The 13,376-nt window shown below is 39.6% G+C and overlaps 1 protein-coding gene and 1 long non-coding RNA gene across 3 annotated transcripts in view; one reads left to right on the forward strand and one right to left on the reverse strand.

Moving 5' to 3' along the window:
• Nucleotides 1-6,200, reverse strand: part of PLCXD1 (phosphatidylinositol specific phospholipase C X domain containing 1) — a 39,149-nt gene extending 32,949 nt beyond the window's left edge. The window contains exon 1 of one of the 2 annotated variants that reach the window (XM_069072913.1): nucleotides 6,037-6,200. The gene's annotated coding sequence lies outside the window, so the exon portion shown is untranslated. The remainder of the gene's footprint in view (nucleotides 1-6,036) is intronic. The other variant, XM_069072912.1, reaches the window with a different exon arrangement.
• Nucleotides 6,201-6,351: 151 nt separating this feature from the next.
• LOC138149707 (uncharacterized) lies at nucleotides 6,352-11,728 on the forward strand. Its single transcript, XR_011165402.1, has 4 exons — nucleotides 6,352-6,510; nucleotides 6,962-7,080; nucleotides 7,395-7,469; nucleotides 10,047-11,728. It is a non-coding gene; the product is annotated as an uncharacterized lncRNA (long non-coding RNA).
• Nucleotides 11,729-13,376: the final 1,648 nt, after the last annotated feature.

Here is a 13,376-nt window from a genome sequence, read left to right on the forward strand (position 1 = left end):
GAAAGAAAGAAAGAAAGAAAGAAAGAAAGAAAGAAAGAAAGAAAGAAAGAATATGCTATCCCACCAACAATAGAAGCTGGATGCTCTATAACCCCTTCATCATGCTTCCTGTGATATCATCAGTGCTCTGCCCCATTGGCAAAGCTCACCAATCCCTGGTAAGGAGCGGTGAACTATGTAGGAATATAGGAATGAAAGGACAAGTGAATGACTGAATGCAGAAGGGCGTGTCTGCATCACCTGTGCCATCAGAAATTTCAAGAAGCTCAGAGGCCATGTTGGATACAATAAGAAAGGATTGAATTTCCAGCCAGTGGTGCTGGTTTAACAACCAGCTCTTCTTGTCTTTTTTGTTTTTCCCTTTTATTTTGAAAGGTGGGGGTGGATGGAGCAGGGAATGTATGAAGGTTTTATCTGTGTTATATTGACATTCTCCATATTATATGTCACTGCCTAAAGTCCAGACCAGTCTTGTCAAGCTCAGCTAGAAAGGGGTCAAGGGCACTAATCTGTACATAAGGATCCCTGCCAGCTGCATATTGACTTAGAAAATCACATTTTAACATTATCTATGTTCTGCTATGTTTTTATTTATTTTGTGAAATATTTCCCAATTACATTTTAATTTTATTCAGACAACGTGGGTTTGACTAGTCTAGTCTAGACAAGCAACAAAACAATAGGGACAGCTTGGTGGCTTTGGCCCTTATGCCAAGATCACCTGAGTTAAACTCTGGCCTCAGCCACTTACTAGCAGTGTGACCCGGGCAAATCACTTAACCCTGATTGCCTCAAAAACATAAATAAATAAAGCAAGACCAGATTTATCGGATTTGCCAACAATTGGCTCTTATGGGTCATCTAGCCCTAACATAACCCTTCTTTCAGCTGTAGCATTTTATGGTTCTTTAAAAAACAAACAAATGGGCAAACTTGAACGCTATATAATTATAAGGACCAAGCTTGGATCCAGAAGTCAAATGAGAAAATGTACCTCGCTCCCTTCTTTTGCATATACGTGCATTTCAGGTAGGAAGGCGGAAAAACAGGGAGGATGATTATCATGCAGGTATCAGATGTAATTGATGTGTTGGTTAATTTTGATGAACTTTTTTTCCCTCTCTTTTTATAGGAAATGGCTTGGTGGATAGGGAAGGGAGTAAGAATAAATATATTTGGCAATCAAGGTAACATAAAAACAAAAGATTTCAATACCAAAAAATTTGATGGTTCTATGGCGAGTAGAAAGCTAACCAACCAATCAGCAGACATTTATTAAGATCCTGTGTGTCTGGCTAAGTGCCAGGTACAGGACTAGACAGTGTGAATAGAAAGACAAAGAATGAAATGAAACAATCTTTATTATTAAGGAACCTGCCTTCTGTTGGGGAAAACAATGAGCACAGATATGTGTGTGTATAAAATAATGCAATAATGTAACATAATATAATATATTATTTAAGTATATATAATATATAATCATTATAAAGAGAATCAATACAAAGTAAGTGGGGGGAGGGAGGTACTATCCTTTGGGGTTATCAGGAAAAGCTTTATTAGAAGGTGGTACTTGAGCTATGTTTTCAAGAAAGATTCTTTTTTTTTTTCTATTCATTAATTTATTTCAACAAGCTCATAAACACCAAGCCATTGTGCAGAGCAAGAAAGTTCTGTGTTTGAGCAGCAAACACTGTTTGTTGCTACATTTGGAGTCCTGGGTTTTCTTTAAAGGAATGGGTAGAATATGAAAATTCAGTCTATAACTTCTCCCCATCAACTTTAAATTATCAGAGAAAAGTATCAGAATGTATCTCACCTGAGGACCAATAACTCAATAACTGTTTCTTTGTTTTCCCAAAGAACTGTGAAGAAAGAGATTCTGTGAGACAGAGTGAGCAGGGAGTGCTTTCCAAGCAATGGGTACGGCTAGTGCAAAGGCATGAAGATGGGAACAAAAAGAAGACCAGTTTCACTGGATTGTAGAATGTGGTGTTGTAAAAGTTTGTCATTTTCTTTCTAACTGGTTCCAGTTCAGCTATTTTATTTGTAAGGAAAATCCCAAAACTGGTTGGGGCTTTCTTAATAGTATGGAATTTAGCTGAGACTTCCAGTCATTTAACTCAGGATGATGAACCGGTTAGAAGTTAAAAAAAAAAATTGGATTCAATTAAGATAACTATTTGTAAGCTATAAATTCCTGACTATTTACTGTTTACGTTTGTTGATCAATTTACAACTTGATCTGATGTGATTTTCCTGCTGCTATTTTTTAACATGTAAACCTCCTTTCTCTCCATTAGCCTAATACAAATTTTACAAGTATGTCTTTGAAATGTAAATCCAAATTATATCTTCTTTTTTCTCTGATATAATTGGAAACTATGTAAATCTTGGGAAAATTTTATTTTAGGGTCTGTGGTAATTCAGAACCCTGAGTCTGTGCTCTGAACATACAAAATAAAGACCAATTCTTAAAATGTCTCTGTATATCGCTAAGTATGATTGGCAGCAGTACCATCTATCAGCGAATCCTTGAATACTTCCAAGGGAAGGGATGTTCAAATGAGGCTGGGGCCAGGTTGTAAAGGGCTTTGTAAGCCCAAGAGGAATGTCTATTTTATAGAAATAATAGGAAACCATTAGAGTCTATTGAGTGGGAGAGTGACATGTTCAGATCTGTGCTTTAAAAAGATCACTTAGAAGCTGCATAGAGGATAGACTAGAAAAACCAGGAAAAGAGCTGAGGCAAAGAGACCAATTAGTAGACCACTGAAATATTCCAAGCAAAAAGATGATGCTGCTGGTACTAAGGAGATGACCCAGTGAACAAAGACATGGAGGCAGGAAGACCTGAGTTTGAATTGTTCCTGTCATACTTACTTGCTATGGGATATTGTCAAGTCATTCATCATTTCACATCTGGTTTCTTTATCAAAGGACAATATAGTAACAGCACCTACTTCATAGGGAAGTGACAGAGGCAGATAGATGTTTAAGGAAAATCACTGTGATAGATGTGGGAAGCTCGGGACTAGAGAGCTATTTGAAGCAGGGAGGCTTCTACCAGGTTTCCATTGCTGTAGTCTAGGTGAGAGAGAGATGAGGGTACGAGAGAAGGGGCGAAGCTGATGGAAATACAGACCCACCCTGCTGTCTGCACAGAGGATGCCAGAGACGGCTTGCTTGGGCCAGGAAGGGAGGGCAGATCTAGATTCATTTCCTCTAGGCCAGGGGATGGGGACCTGTGGCCTTGAGGCCACATGGGGCCATCTAGATCCTCAGGTACAGTCCTTTCACTGAGTCCAAGCTTTACAAAAGAAATCCTTTTATTAAGGGGATTTGTTCTATGACTTTGGGGTTCCCTTACTTGAGGCCCTAGAGGGGCTCGAGGCCACAGGTTCCCCACCCCCGCTGTACGACAAAGAACAGATGAAGAATATCACCCAGAGTAGGGAAGGTCAGCAGACCCATCAAAGACACAGTAGAGAGAGCAGCACCAGAGAATGCAGGTGGGAAGGAGACTCCTGAGTTTCCATTTCAGAGAGATATAAATGTCAAAAGAAAAGTAAGCAAGGATACCATAAGTATGGAAAATCAGAGGTAGAGAGAGCCAGGGTCAAGATTCAGGGTCAAGTCCAAGGTCTTCCTGATACCCAAGTGCCATGCTCTGGTTATCACATCACATCATCTCCACATCACCAGCAGCTCACCTTTAAAGCTGCAATGTGATACCTGAGCTCCGAGAGGTCACCTCAGCTGATGACTAAGCGACAGCTTGACATTAAAACAAACTACATCAATACTAGTGTCGATATTCCAGATAGAGTTTGGGTTTTTTTAAGAGGCTCTGGCTAAAAATAAAATAACAAGTCTGACCTGAGAGATAGCCCTGTGGTGATAAAGCTCTTAAATGTAACAAAGCTGGTCCATGTGTGACACACATAGAATCCGTCCTCAGACCCACGCTCAAAGCTTCTCCAGTTTGGAAGGACTCTCTGGTACTTGCACTCTCCCCACCGTTCCCCTCATAGTATGTGAGAGCCCAGGGAGGCATCTGAGGACGACGTCAATGAAGGTGTTTTCCAGATCGAGACGGGACAAAAACAAACGTTCAAACATTGAAAAGGCCTTTACAAACTATATTGCATAAATGTCGGCCAAAGTTCACACGCGATTAGACAAAAGGCCTAGACGCCTTGGTGGATCCAACAACCATGATCAACATCCAGCATGCTTTATCTTACAAAGAATATCACGGAACACAAACAGACGGTGATCTCAGCCTCTCATTACATTTCCTCCTTCTGGAGGAATAAGATACACTCCTACCTGTGGAATTAAGCAAATGATACTATGAACAAACATGTGTGTTCATACAATTCGCATGTATGCACATATGCCTACATGCACAAACGAATTTCATTGTGAGTTCCTTCCTCTTTTTGTATCTCTTGCACTTAGCACAATGGTCAACAAATAGTAGGTGCTTAATAAATGTTTACTGCTGACTAGATGTCAATTAGTCTTTAATTTACAGATTGCGTAGCTACAATGAAGCAGCATTAAAATAACCTGTGCTAAGCTGGTTAGTGAAGGATTGCATGTTTTCTTTATCATCATTCTTTTCAGTTGATAAACAAATAACTTATTGTTAACCCATTGCTTCGCCCCACAGATTGAATCCATGTTGCTTTTAATCGTGGTAATAGTCTTTTAGAGGAATATGTCTGGAGACAGAGCATGGAAGTAGCAATAGTAAAATAAAAGCTGACATTTACATGGAGTTTTAAGGTTTGCAAAGCACTTGACATATGGTAAGTACCTTGTGTGATAGGTGCTATTACGATAGTTTTCTTACAGATGAGGAAACTGAGGCTGACAAGAATGCAGTGACTTGTCCAGGGTCACACAACTAGCAAGTGTCTGAGGCAGGATTCAAATTCGGATCTTGAGCATTCTAACCATACAACCTAATGTGTTCTAATATTCTCTCTGTTCCAGTCTATATACCCATGTTTAGTTCCCAACCACCTATTGGCTCCAGATAAGGATTATAGGATTAAGAGTTGAGGGTCCTTAGTCTACCTGCCTCACGTTACAAGAAAGACCAAGAGAGGTGATTTGAAAGGACTTGGGACCTACTGCTGCCACTTACTATACTACATTACCTGTGCGGCCTTGGGTAAAACCAAGGTGCCTCACCTATAAAATGAGGGGGTGGGAGCAGCCTACTTTTAAAGCTACAGTGTGATCCTAAAATCAGAGAGGTCACCTCACCCGATGACTAAGTGATAGCTTTCCATTAAAACAAAGTACATCAATAGTAGTGACAATATTCTAGTGATTTTCAAACTTTCTGGTCTCAAGAGTGCTTTACACTCTTAAAAATTATTGAGGAATCCCCCTCTAGTTTTGTTTATGTGTGTTATATCTCTTATGTTAACCAGATTAGGTATTAAAACGGATAAATATTAATTCATTCTTAAATAACAATAAGCCTATTTTGTGTTAACATAAATAACATTTTTATAAAAATAACTACATTTCCCCCAAAAAAATTGGTGAGAAGAGTGGCATTAATTTATGTATTTTTGTGAATCTCTTTGATTTCTGATTTAATAAAAGACAGTTGGATTCTCTTAGCAACTTTTGTATTCAATCTGTTGCCATATGTTGTTCTGGTTGAAGTATATGGAGAAACTCTAGCCTTAGATATGTGGCTGGGAAAGGGAGGAGTATTTTAAAGGCAAATAATATCTTACTATTACTATGAAAATAGTTTTGACCTTGGAGACCTCTGGAGTCCACAGACCACACTTTAAAAACCACTGCTCTAGACAAGCCAAAGATTCCACTTCTTGTCTCCCTTCTCCTTCCCTTTTCTTCCCCCACCATCAGGAACACACAGATTTTTACACACTGTGCTTTAATCCATGTGCAAACTTGTCCTCACTTAGATATCCCAGCAGGCACTAAGTTCGGAGTTTAAGTTTGGAGGAAAAAACCCAACATTTTACATCTGAATTTGACACTTACCTCACAGGGCATTGAGTTCTCACCGAGCCTCTCAGTTCTTTAAGAAAAATAAGAAGATTCTACAAAGCAGCCCCAGCACCTCATTCTTTCCTTCCTCTTCTCCTGCTAATAGACAATCCAAAGCCATATTTCTGGACTCCACTTCCTAAAAACAAACACGCTTCAGCCTGTCTCAGTCAGTGATTGGCCAGTATCCACAACACCTACTCCCTCTCCAGGTATGAGGGGGAAGGAGGAGCTAGCCTGGCAGAAGCTGTCAGTTTCCCAATATATTGACCTTTCCAGGCTCCCTGAAAGTAGAAAGCACTATAAGCCTTTATATATCCAAAGATTTAGAGAAACCAGTCCAGGAGGGCAAACAATTACCTTTCATCTTTGGCACTTGAAGTTTACCTGGTCAAACATATATTTTCCCTGAAGCATGGCCCTTCTCTATTGCAACATCTGGGGCTGAAGCAATTTGGGGGCACTGTGGTGAGCGGGGACCTCAAGCAGTCTAAATTACCAAGCAAATCTGGCCAACGCTTTGTTCTATTGTTCTCTTTGTGGGGAGACATCAAAGACTCTCTGGAGAGAAAATAAAATACAACTTGTTCTCAGGTTTCAAGGGGAAAGAGAAATAATAGGTTACTCGAGTCATAGAACTTACAGCTGGAAAAGGCCTGAAGAAAATCTCCTAGAATCTTAGAATGGTAAAGAAATCTCAGAGGGCATCCATATTTAGATGTGAAAACTCAGGACACCAGAAGGGGGAAGTAATGGAGCCACAGGGTTCAAGTCCAAGTCCAAGACTTGTGTCTCTAAATTGTATAGCCTTTCCTTTATGCTGTATGTTTTTCTCATCATCCAGTCCAGGTTTACAGTATGTGATTTATGATCTGTTCTTAATCGTTTTAATTCTACCATGTTTTTTTCCATTCCTCAGATCTATTTCCACTTCTGGAGACCTACATTCACTGGGTGTTGCTTTAGAATATTGTTGTCTGGCTGGCTGAAATGAATTCCAATCATAAAATAATCAGCAACCTGAGAGAAGGAAAATGGGTCTGTTTCATTTTTGTTCGTTTTCTAAATTAAAAAAAAAGACTGATTAATGATCTTTTTTGAATCACCATCATTCCCCAAATACCTTCACCAGATGGAATGCTCTCTTGTAACAAATAATTGGAATTAAGTTGAACAATTCTATGCATTGAAGCATTTAAAAATGCATGCCTCATTCCATACCTATGGTCCACCACCTCTATACCTAGAGAAGGGAGGCATGCTTCATGTCGGTGCTCTGAAGTCATGATTAATCATGGCATTAATCAGGGTTCTGAAGTCTTTTACAATAATTTTCTCTTACATCATTGTAGTTATCGTGTAAATCGTTCTCCTGGTTCTGTTTACTTCACTGCATCATACAAGTCTTCCTCAGTTTCTCTGGAAAAGTAAGTATATAATCATTTCTTACAATATAATATTATTCTAGCCACACTCATATGCTACAATGTATTCAGCTATTTCCCAATTCATAGACAACCCACTTTTCCAGTTCTCAGAGAAGCCAGAGTGATAGAGTGCTGAACCAGGAGTTGGAATCTAGGTTCAGATCTGGCTAGCTCTATGATCCTGGGAAAATTATTCACATGCTGTCTGCCTCAGTTTCCTCAACTATAAAATAAAGATAATAAAAGAAATTACTTCTCAGGGCTGTTGTGAGGATTAAGTGAGAACATTTGTAAAGCATAATCTCTGGCACATAGTCTTCCTAGCAACAGACATGCTTTCTCTCAAAGACAGGCTAAATAAAGTAGCTTATAGAATACCTCTTCCATTCGATCTTATTGGGGGGAATGAAATGTTTCTGAAGGGAGAGGGCAGGGGATTCTAATCTATGTTAAGAATTTGAAGGATAGAAAAATGTGACAGAGGGTTAAAGGGAAAATTAAAGACTGCCAAATACCAAGAACAAAGTAATGAAGATGAGGGTCTTCATGAAGAAGAGGGAGATGGATCCTTCAATGAGGAAGCAGCTGTTTGTTGTCTGATATATGATGCTGTGGGTTCACAGGTAGTATGATCATTGAGTAAGGGTGAGAGAAAGACGAAACAAGGGGTGGCTGGTCCCTCTCTGTTTGGAGGTACTGAGGCCATAAGAACATTAGGGAGATCTGCTCTCTGCCTGGGCCATGTATCCAGGATGTGATGAACATTCCCAAGATTCATCAAAAACTTCTGGTGATTCACGTTAGATGAAATTGATCCTTTCAAGAGCAATCTAGAAAATATTGGTAAGGATTATGAAGTCTTGGGCAAGAAACTGAAGACCTTCAGAACACAGGCTCGATCTTAATTATTGTTGCTAATTAAGGGCAAAGGTTTCAGCAGATGAAAACAGATTTGGTCAGTGAGCATAGGGTTAAGATATCCTCTGAGAATGGACTTTGGATTTCTAGGCCTCAGCTTTTATAGGAATGATGGACTTGGGTAGGAGTGTATATTTTTCATAACAAGGATTAGTAGAAATATCTTTGGAAATGATTTTATCAGTTCAAAGGATCTTAAAGTGAGAACGGCAGGATGATCCATGTTCACCAGACTAGATACCCCAGAAAGTAGCTACAACATAGTGAGATTAGCAGTGGAGATATCCAGAAATTCACAGGAGACAAAACCCAGGAAGGAAGACAGAAATAAAACCTAGATCCCAGGTAGCCAAATTCACAAACTATAGTGGGTTCAACACTACTTGAATAGCTAGACCCAAAGGGCAAATGATTAAATGTTAATTTGGAATGGCATAGAGCAGAGGTATCCAACATATAGTTTGTGGTCCCCATGAGGCCCATAATACTCCTGAGTGTGACTTGAGCCAGATTAAAATATAATTGGGAAATATTTAATAAAATAAATAAAAATTCAATAAAACAAAGATATATTATGTTTAAAATTAAGTCAATATGGGGCCCGTAGCAATCCTTATGCACTGTTTATGTATAATTGTAGTGGCCCCTGTTTCTATCTGAGTTAGACACCACTGGGATACAGTATTAGAAAGATCTGAGTTTTTGAAGTTTAATGGTTTTATTAGTTAGTAGTGAGTGATAAGGACAATTAGAGATCTTAACTCAGTGAGATAAATTTGACCTCATAAGTATCACCAGACTTGGTGGGATCAGAAACATGATTAGGATATGTCATTTAAATAACAGTCCTTACTATGTGTTAGGCACTATGCTAAATGCTTTATAGTTATTGTTCCATTTAATCCTCACAACAACCCTGGGAGGGAGATGTTATTATTATCCCCATTTTTACAGAATTTTAAAGAAATCGAAGCAAACAGAAGTTACCTGACTTGCTCAGGGTCACACAGTTTGGGTCTGAAGCCAGATTTGAACTTGGGTCTTCCTGATTCTGGGCCTGGCACTCTATCCACCAAGTCACCAGTTGCATAAAGAATATAGCTAATTCAAAATGAATAGGACAAGTTAAAGCAGGGGGAGCAAGTTAGAGTACATATCAAGAAGATATAATCATGAGAGAAAATCCAGGAATCTGGGGGCAGTTAGGTGGCAAAGTGAATAGAGAACTGGCCCTGGAGTCAGGAGGACCCGAGTTCAAATCTGGCCTCAGACACTTGACAATTAACTAGCTATGTGACCTTGGTCAAGTCACAACCCCAATTGCCTTGCCTTCCCCCCTCCAAAAAAAGGAAATGGAGGAAGTAGGGTGGAGATCATTTTGGTGTAGAAATAGAAGTGATATTATAATATTGGCATATACTGTACTGCCCAGCTGGACAGAAAGAAGAAACAGATAAGTATAGGAAATGTATCACAAGACTAATGCAGAAGTGTAATATTGCAGTGAAAAGGAAACTTGTTGAGTTCACTCTCAGTCAAGAGGCCTCCGGGTTAATTTCTTGTCTTGCCTTAGGAATCATTTCCAATAATTTCTTATAATTTAATAATTGCCTGAGGAAGCATTTCTAATAATTTCTTATAATTTAATAATTGCCTTAGGAAGCATTTCATTCTTGAAAAGTTGGAACTCCAGCGCAAGTACTGCTATTGAGTGTCACCAACAAGAAGAAATTAAGTAGCTGAAGCAGAGACGATGGAAACCTTGGGAGGAGGTAGCCGCTTCATTTTTGGGATTATGATAGAGATGGGGAAGGAAGGACTTGAGTCTGACATATACCCTAGATTTTTAAAGAAATAGGTAGGATCCCATGGCCATAATTCTACAGGGAATGTCAACCTGGGAGAGAGGGGAAATTCTTCAGATTTCTGAAGATGGACAAACAATTCTGAAGATGAGAAAAATGGGGATTTGTCTGTGGATATACCAAGCAATGAGGAGGAGAAGGAATGGGTGGCATGGTCCTATAAGAAGAGTGTCAGGACAAATGCTCAGAACGAGCTGAGTTTAGGGAGAAAAGGTAAAGTGATCACAGAGCCGATATAACGTCATCAAGAACAAATCCTGCCAGACTCACAACTTTTCCTAATCGTGTGTCTGATCCCACCAAGTCTGGTGATACTTATGAGCTCAAATTTATCTCCTTTAGTTAAGATCTCTAGTCCTTATCACTCACTACTAAACAATAAAACCATTAAACTACCCAAACCCAGATCTTTCTAATACTCTATCCCAGTGGTATCTAATTCAAATAGAAATAGGGGCCACTACAATTATACATAAACAATACAACAACAGAAATTTCTTATAGTTATATTGGGGAAAGAGAAGGTTCAAGAAAGAGGAAGTATCACTGGTTGGGGTAGCTAGGACCATGAAAACAGATGAGGGAGCAAAGGCAGTTGGCTTCTGTTTTCTCTCATGTAGCATGATCTTAGACATGGCTTAGGACAATAAAGCTCGTCCATAGGAAGCTGAAATCCAAGATAAGTAAGGAATTGATGAGAGCATCCAGGTAGCCTTGAAGAGTTCAAATCACCAGACCCAGTCAAGATGCATCTCAGGGTATTGAAAGAACTAATGAATAGGGCTGTTGAGACACTATTATTGATTTTTAAAAGCTTATGGAGAATGGGAGAGGTGCCATAGGCCTAGGGAAAGATAAATGTCCCAATTAAAAAAAAAGGGGGGGGGGATGGAAGAGAGTGGAACCCGGAGGCCAGCAAGGCTGACTTCAATATCTAATCAAACTCTAGGACATATAATGAAAGGGATGATTACTGAAGATCTAGAAAGAGAATCAGTGAACACAGAGCCAATATGACTTCATCAAGAACAAATTCTGTCAGACTAACAGCTTTTCCTTTTCTGACAGGGTTATTAGACTTGTAGGTGAGAAGAATATTGCAAATAAAATTCACCTTGATTGTAGCGGAGCACTTTACAAAGGCTCTCGTGCCATTCTTGTGAAAAAGATGTAGGTCAGATGAGAAGACATATCAGTAGATCCAAAAGGTCTAAAAGGTAAGATGCAAAGAAAAAATAGTTTGATGAGATGAGTGAGGTGGATTAAAAGGATTGATGTTGGGGCGGCCATGTAGCACAGCCAGTAAGAGCACCGGCTCCAGTGTTGAGAAGACCTGGAGATCGAATCCCAGGCTCAGACACTTAGCACCCACCCAGAAACACCTGGCTGTGTAACCTTGAGCAAGTTACTTAACCCCAATTGCTTAGGGGCGGCCAGGTGGCTCAGCGAGTAACAGCACCGGCTCCAGTGTCGGGATGACCTGGATCAAATCCGGGCTCAGATACTCAGCACCACAGCCAGAAATAATAACTGGCTGTGTAACCTTGAGCAAGTTACTTAACCCCAATTGCTTTAAAAAAAAAAAAAAAGGATTGATGTTTGGCTCTATGTTGTTTTTTGTTTTCTGTCTTTTGCAAGGCAATTGGGGTTAAGTGACTTGCCCAAGGTCACATGGCTAATTTTTGTGTTCTGTGTCTGAGGCTGGATTCGAACTCATGTCCTCCTGATTCCAGGGTCAGTGCTCTATTCACGGCGCCATCTAGCGGCCCAGCTCTATGTTATTTAACTTTTTTTTCATTGGTGATTTGGATAAACACAGAGGTGAGCTGTTGGGTTAAATTTTCTGATGATACAAAGTTAAGGGGGATGACTAATGTCTAGTGAAAGAGTCAGTGACCAAAAAGGTTTTGAAAAGATTAGAATATTGGGTCAAATCTAATGAGATGAAATTTAATCTGGTTGATAGTGTAGTGGATAAAGGGCTGGCCTTGGAGTCAGAAAGACTTTGATTTAATTTCTCCATCTGATGGGGACTGATGCAGGTGGGCAGATGTATGCCCAAGATGGCAAGTTAGAGATGAGCTGCCAATCTAAATTTCTGAAGGGAACTTTCATACCAGTATTTCTTTGTGTTGATGAAATCATAGGTTTAGGCAAAAAAAAAAAGTCATTTCTGATACAGGTTTAAAAATTCAGCTTCAAAAATGCAATATGGAGGTGGTTTGACTCATTTGTAAAAGATTTGATAAAATACAGTAACCATTTGTTCAGTGCTTTGTGCCAGGCAGTGTGTTAAGCACAGGGTAGTGAGAAATGAATTTGTAATTTTCATAATAATCAATATGATCTGTGTAATGAATATATTAATAGATTAGAACCTTGACAAGACCCATAATCACTGACATCCTTCTTCCTGTGCACCTGCAGAGAAGCTAATGGCAGACTGTAGAACCTGTCACAGAGCTCTAGTTCTGTACTTTAGGGGAGATGGCCACAGCCCCCAAAGACTTGACTCCAGAATTTCCATATTGTGGGACTAGTGGGTATCTCGGGGAAGCCACTAAATGGTTATTTGTAATCCACCTTCCCTCCTCCTTTCCCAGTTGTGATTTAAGTGTATAACTAAACTTGTGCTTTCACTTCAGCTAAGAGAACATTCCTCCTTCTGAAAGTGATTAATTAAACCGCTTGATTACCGGCTCTCCCATCTCTAGGTTTGCTTTGTGCAGCACTGAGCGTTTTCAGGTTAGAGACTGCTTTAGTAAAAATCCTGTTAACAGCAGAAGACATCCAGAGGACTATGGCTATGGAGGAGAAAGGACTGCAGAGCTTTCTAAAAGAGAATTGATTAAAGGGAGTGGGGATGTTTAGCTTGGAGAAGAGAAGGGGAAAAGTGTCAATTCTGGAGGCAGAGGGCCTGAATTCAAATCTTGCCTTTTTTGCTTTCTACTTGTGTGATACAGAACTTCAGTTTTCTCACCTGTAAAATGAGAGTTGTACTAGCTGGTATCCAAGGTCCTTTCTGTTCTAATCCTAAAACTAGATGTTGAGGGGGTGGGGAATAATCATTGTTTTCAAGTAAGTAATGGTCTTACATATAAAAGAGGGATTAGGCTTGTGCTGC

Source organism: Petaurus breviceps, unplaced genomic scaffold (assembly GCF_028583685.1).
Source record: "Petaurus breviceps papuanus isolate PSGF00001 unplaced genomic scaffold, PetGlider_PUasm1.0 90849, whole genome shotgun sequence".
In the NCBI taxonomy this organism is placed as follows: Eukaryota; Metazoa; Chordata; class Mammalia; order Diprotodontia; family Petauridae; genus Petaurus; species Petaurus breviceps.